We start from the raw sequence: 7,212 nt of genomic DNA on the forward strand, positions 1-7,212 counted from the left end.
TACTTGGGCACACGACTCTCCAATCTCTCCAAGACCTGCATGACTCAACAAAAAAACACATGGAAAGAGAAGCATCGAATATTGGACAGAAATGATTATTTCCATAATAATAGCAGCACCTATTTTTATCCTCTTTGCATAGCCTGGCGACACCAACTTGGAGCCTTAGAAGCACCGAATCCATGCAAAGTTAGGCCGAACCTGTATACAGGTTTCTCTCTAATTGTTGGCAGCAACACATGTTTTTTTTTTTTTTTTTTTTTTTTTTTTTTTTTTTTTATGATCTGGAAGTTTATTTTCTCTTGAAATCACCTAGGCAGCATTGTTCCCATGCTGCAATATCGAACCCCCATTTCGTAAATGGCCATGGCGAAGTGATTGGGCTAAGCCTCTCGGGAGGATTCTTCATTACTTGAGCAAATCTCAGGCACTTATCGCATTTCTGGACCATCTTAACTGAGTCTTTGTTCATGGTGGGCCAATAAGAACCTGCCCGCATTGCCTTGTGCGCCAGCATCCGAGATCTCGAATGGTTTCCGCGAACCCCTTCGTGTATCTCCCTTAGCCCGTATTCAGCCTCAGAATTTTTGAGACATTTCAAGAGGGGCTCAGTGTGCCCTCTTTGATATAGTTGTCCTCCTATTAGCGTATACCACGCCGAGTGTATGTTCACCCTTCGAGATTCCATCTTGTTCTTCGGAAGTGATTAGTTTCTGAGATATTGAATAAATCCCGTCGCCCACTCGAGATTGGTGGATTCTTCTTCAATCTCCATCATTTCTTGCCTTGGGAGGATAAATGGTTCCTTTTGTGACATTACCTCATAGGAGGAGGTTTTTATCTAGGGTCCGGTTCCGGAACCCATTTTAGAAAGGGCATCGACTTGGATATTGTCCTCCCGAGGGATCTTCATCAGCACAACCCTGTCAAAGTTAGATTGAATTTCATGTACCTTGTTTAGGTATTGGATAGGAGTTGCCTTTGACTTCTAGGTTTCTAGCCCCCATCACCGAGCTATAGTAAGCCTCGCTAGAACTGCCTCATATTCGGCTTCGTTGTTCGTAGTGACGAAATAGAGCTTGATTGCATACTGGAATTTTTCTCCTTCCAAGCTGGTAAGCACGACACTGACACCGCTTTTTCGATTGGCCGAAGATCCATCTACATAGGGCACCCATGTAGCTTCTTTAGGTAGCTCTTCACTCTCGGGAGTGTCACTAAGCTCTATGAGGAAGTCGGCCAGGGCCTGGCCTTTGATTGTGGTCCGAGAATGAAGCTCTATGTCAAATTGTCCTAGCTCGATTGCCCAATTTACTAACCTGCCCGAGAGGTCCGGCTTCTGTAATATTTTCTTCATAGGGTACTTGGTTAATACCCTTATTGCATGAGCTTGGAAATAGGATCATAGCCTTCGCGTCAAGGTGATCAAGGCAAAGGCCAACTTTTCGATCTGAGGATATTTCTCCTTGGCTCCATGGAGTGCTCTGCTTGTGAAAATACACTGGTTTATGGATTCCCGACTCCTCTCCGACTAAGGCCGAACTAACAGCTGAAGGGGATACCGCCAAGTAAATGTAGAGTATTTCACCTTCTTCTAGGCGGCTCAGGAGTGGCAGATTGGTCAGATATTCTTTTAGCTTCCCGAAAGCGTCCTCACATTCATCAGTTCATGTGAATGCTTTCCTCAAAATCTAGAAGAAAGGTAGGCATTTGTCGGTAGACCGAGAGATGAACCGGTTTAAAGTCACTATCTTTTCGGTTAGTTGCTGCAACTATTTGATGGTCCAAGGCGACTGCATTTCTAAGACGGCTTTTACCTTCTTGGGGTTTGCCTTGATAGCTCTCTGTGAGACCATGAATCCTAGAAACTTCCCGGAGGAGATTCCCAAGGTGCACTTGGCAAGATTCAGCTTCATTTTATGGTCCCTCCGTGTCTTGAAGGTTTCCCTTAAGTCTGTAATGTTGCTCAGGGCTCGAGCACTTTTTACCTACATGTCGTCAACATATACTTCCATATTTTAACCGATTTGGTCTCGGAACATCTTGTTGGCAAGCCTCTGGTAAGTGGCCCGAGCATTCTTCAAGCTAAAAGGCATTATTTTATAGTAGTATAAGCCTCGGTCAGTGATAAAGGATGTCTTCTCCTAGTATGCATCATCCATGTGTATCTGATTGTATTTCGAGAAGGCATCCATGAAGCTGAGGAGTTCGTGCCCGGACGTGGAATCTACAAGAAGGTCCATCCGAGGCAATGGAAAGCTATCCTTGGGACATGCTTTGTTGAGGTCGGTAAAGTCGACACACATTCTCCATTTTTCATTTGACTTTTTAACCAGAACAACATTAGACAACAACTCCAGATAGTCTACTTCTCGGATAAATCCGACTTGCAGCAACTTCTGCACCTCTTCAGTTATGGCCTGGTTTCATTCTGGGGCAAAACTCTGTCTTCGCTGTTTGACCGATCGGTGGCTCAGTTTGTGGACTATCACCAAGGGCAATATTCCTAGCATATCCTCCTGATTCCAGGCAAACACATCTTTATTTCGCTTCATAAATGCGACAAGCATTTCCTTCACTTCCTGGAGGAGTTGAGAGCCTACTTGAATTTTGTTCTTCGGATCCCCAACCTCAAAATCCTCCAGGTCCTCGACTGGCTCCCCCAGCTATGATTGCTACTTTCCATCTTCCTTCGTTTTCTTACTGAGGCCTACATCATCGGGTAACTTCTTTAAACTCATGTTGTTGCACTCCCGAGCCATTCTTTGGTCACCTTTCTCGACACCGACTCCTTCTTCAGTAGGGAACTTCATGCTCAAATGAGGTGTTGATGTTACATCTTTGAGTTCGTTCAAGGCCATCCTTCTAAGAATGGCATTGTAAGCAGAGGCCCGGCCTATTATCAGTAATTTCTCCATGATTGTTCTCTACCACGGGTATGTTCCTGCCATTACCGGGAGCTTAATAGACCTAAGCAGGAGCACTTGTTCTCCTGAGAAACCCACTAGGGAGTGTCTAGCTGGGGTGACTTTGCTTCAATCTATCTTCATAAGTTCAAAGGTTGATTTATAAAGGATATCAGCCGAGCTTCCTGTGTCTATCAAGATCCGGTGTATCTTGTGATTGGCAATGGCCAAGCTTTACACCAAAGCATTAGTATGTAGGAGAGACACTCATGCATAATCATAATCTGATAACCCGACAAACTGGGTCTCGCACTTCCTCAACTTCAGAGGTTTCTGCACTGAGTATACCTAGAAATCCCTTATTTGCCTAGCATAGGCTTTCCAAGCTGAGCTGGACTCCCTTCCTCTTCCAAAACCTGCAGAGATTGTGTGGATTTTCCGGAGTTTTTCTTGTGGTGCTTGATGTGCCCGGCTTCTCTTCTCTCTATCACCCAGTTGATTTGGCTCCCTAGCCTCATCATGGTGCCTTTCTCTTTCATCCCAAGGATTATTTTGATTCTAATGGGCTCAGTGTCGATCCTCTCTAGGACTATTGTCTCGCTAGAGATTCGTCTGGCTCCTTTGATCGGCAAGGAATCGAAAGAGTTTATCGTTCTCAATAAATTGTGCAGTACTGGTCCGTAAATTGAGAATTTGGTTGCCCCAGTATTGGCATGGGCTTTCAGTATGTTGGTTTTTGATTGGCTGCATTTTGTTGACAAAATCACTATTATGTAATGTTGCTGCTTTCACAGGGATGCCGTATATTTCAGAGTCTTCAGATATTCAGAGTTTATTTCTCTGATGTGGAAAGAGCGGTATTCTGACAAGCTAAAAGAGTCACAAGCTTCATAGAGGCTATTTCAGTGTTCAAGGAAGATTCTGTGCAAATTCCAACTCAGAGAAGTCGGATCCCAAGCAACCGTCTGGACGATGTGGTGTTCCCGTCCAGACGCTCATCAGTTAGCAACATCTGTCCGGACGACGAGAACTTTCTGTTCGGACGCCAATCAGTGTCTAGAAACTTCGAACTGTTCAAGATTGCATTCGTCCGGACGTAATGGCAAATCATCCGGACGCTATTAAAAGTTCGAGAAGAATCCAGTGTTCAAGTTCATCCGTCCGGACGACGTGGCAATACCGTCCGGACGCCATTCAGTGTTCAAGTAGAAATTGGGTTTCTGTCCAAGACACGGATATGGGAAGACATCTGCAAACCGTCCGGACGATGTGGTGTTCCTGTCCGGATGCTATTCTTGGTAAGGCAAGTCGTACATCAGAAGTGCAACCGTCCGAATGCTAGGGCAACACCGTCCAGATGAGGCCTTGATATGGAATCTTTTAGCGTTATTTTTGAAAGGTAGTTGCAATTGATCGTCCGGACGCTCAGTCAAGCCATCCGGACGCCCTCTAGTATTTCGATCATAACTTTCTAGTCAAATATCGGATTGGGATGAAATTGGTGTCATTGGAAATCTAACAAAAGATATACAACCTGACTCTCTAGACGGCCAAGAGAAACGTACGGTAGCAAGCCCAAAACCGTTCAGACGCATTTCGGGCTTCTAGGAAAATTTATGTGCACGTCTTAGTGTTTTTATCATAACTCTCTGCTCAAGTATCGGATTGAGACGAAATTGATGTCGTTGGAAAGCTAAGGAAACATCCTACAAATTGTATGTCCAGAAGTTATTCGGACAACCCACCATCCGGACAGAAAGAGAGTAGCGTCCAGATGGCCTCTAGATATGCGCTGTTTCTGAAGGATATCTTATAAATCCGTCCGGACGAGGCTATCTTCCGTCCAGAAGCTCGATAGGCAGAGTCCAAATCTCAGTAGTTTTGAGGTCTCTTGAAGCCTATAAATAGGGGGCTCAAGGTCTGTGTTTTAAACAGAATTCGGTAGAGAATTCCTTATAGCTTAGAGAGGGTGTTTAGGAAGATATTGAAGATCTGCTAGCTCTCTAGCTTTTGTCAGTGTGTGATTTGATTGAGTGAAGTCTATCTTAGGGGTTCACCCTTAGGTAAAGGAATCCATCAAAAACCCCTTCAGGTGGAAGATCTAGTTTGGAAGCGTTCGTGTTGGGCTACACGTCAGAGTTAAATGTATGACTACTGCATAGGGTTATGTGAGTATGAGTGTCTTGTAACTAGCTTTGTTTTGGATAGTGGATTTCCTGGGTTTGGCTGCCCTGGAGTGGTTTTTCTCTTCATAGAGTTTCCACTTTGTAACAAATATCTTGTCTTATTTAAATTCCGTATTTAAGATATTTGTTTGCGCACAAACGCACACACGTGGTTTAAGTTAGATGTCAATATTTATTTTCAATTGGTATCAGAGCAGGTTACACTTGTGTTTAGATTTATTTCTTGAGTGTGATCCATGACTTCTTCTAACATTAATCTTCCTGAGTTCTCTGAAGATGATTTTTATGATTTCTCTAAAGATACCCTTTTGATAGGTAAACTCTTTAAGAAATCCAATAGAGAACTCAAGAAAATTAAGCAAGAAAAAGAGTCTTTGTTTTTACAATTATCTGAATCACATGTTTTGAATGACTCTTCGAAATTTGAGAATACCATACTTTTTAATACTGTCAATGCTCTAGAGAATAAATTAAAAGAATAAGAGGATCTTCTGAAACATTTCTCTAATAATAATTTGAAAAGCATGCTTTGTATTCATACAGATATTTCTAACAAGCTTGATTTAATTGTTAATGATTTAAGTACTTCTACTTCACATGCTTCTGGTTCTAAATTAGATTCTGTTGATATTAAGCCTTTGATTGTAGATGCAGCTTGTTCTGAAAATTCTTGCTTAAATAACTGTGTGAAGCCTAACTCTAAGGATTCGGGAACAAAAGGTAAGTTTGTTCCTATTTTTCATCATTGTGGGAAGGTTGGTCATATTAGACCAAAGTGTTTTCTGTTAAAATCCCACAGACCTTGGAAGAAGCAGGAGGATTCCAGAAATGGCATTATTGAGAAAACCTCTTCAGATAAATATGTTCCACCCCATAGGAGGCATAAATCTCAAGAGGTAAGGACTTTGTTATTTGTGAAAATGGTAATCTTAAATTTGCAGAGCCCATCAAGAAACATTTCAGTGAACAAAGTCAGCCTACCTGCTTTCAGTGTGGTGTCTTTGGACACATCAGGCCACACTGTCCTCAGATCCGACATCAGCAGCCTCAGATCAGGAAACCAGAGCAAAAGACAGGTAAGTCTTGCTCTAAGCCTTCCAAGTATGGCCATACCAAGGCCGAATGCTTCAGAATGAAGCCTCACAAGCCCAAAAAAAATCAGACCAATGAAGGGCTTGTCAACATGATGAAAAGTGTCCTAATCAAACTGATCAATTTGGACATGGCTCACACCCCTGCCTCACAGGTAGAGAAGGTATGGGTAAGGAAGGATGAGACCATTCACCCCTTGAGAGGAAGTGGACTCACCTAGTAGGTGAGGTCTCCCATGCCTAGGATTTTAGTTCCTAAATCCTAGTGCATGTCAGGTATGTTTGCATTGCATCTTTATATAATCTTATCTCATGAATGCTTTGCATGTTGTTGTGGAACCACTTTTTCTATCCCTATATTCCCTCTTGTTTGTCTTGAGGAAATTTTGCAAGTATTAAATAGGGATGATAATAAAAGCACGTCGAGCGGTTGCTTTTCTATCTTGGTACTATCAAACCTCTCTCCCTGAGGTCTGGTTTTTTTTACCTTACATGCTTGGTCTATATTATCCTCTTTATTGTGAAGCATGTTTGTTTTTTTTTTAATAAAAAATTGGGGGAGATGATGCAGAATTTTATTTTTTTTAAATATAGCTTTTCAGATATTGTATGTATTTTTGCCTGATATCTCAGTTCATTGCCCATTAATTGAGTATGCTTATATATGATTGAGAGTTTATGTTTGATATCTGCTAAGTTTTCTTGTGCATCTTAATACTAGATAGTTGCTTTTCTCATGTGATGAAAAATAGTGCACTATCCAAAGCTCCCCTAAGGTACATTTTTCGCTCTTTGACTTTTAGCTTCTGGAAATTCTAATGAGAGAGATTTTTTTGCTAAGATGGTCAAATTGACCAACTCGCTAGTTGAACCTAGAACCCATAAATTCTGGCATTCTTTCTAGGTTGCGGCACCAACTGATAAAAAGCATTCAAAACTGTATAAATATGGATAAATAAAAAGATCCATTGCTTTTGTGCTATAAATCTGTTCTTGAACTTATCCTTATAGAAACAGTCAGTGACCAAA

Source organism: Alnus glutinosa, chromosome 4 (genome assembly GCF_958979055.1).
Source record: "Alnus glutinosa chromosome 4, dhAlnGlut1.1, whole genome shotgun sequence".
NCBI classification, from domain to species: Eukaryota; Viridiplantae; Streptophyta; class Magnoliopsida; order Fagales; family Betulaceae; genus Alnus; species Alnus glutinosa.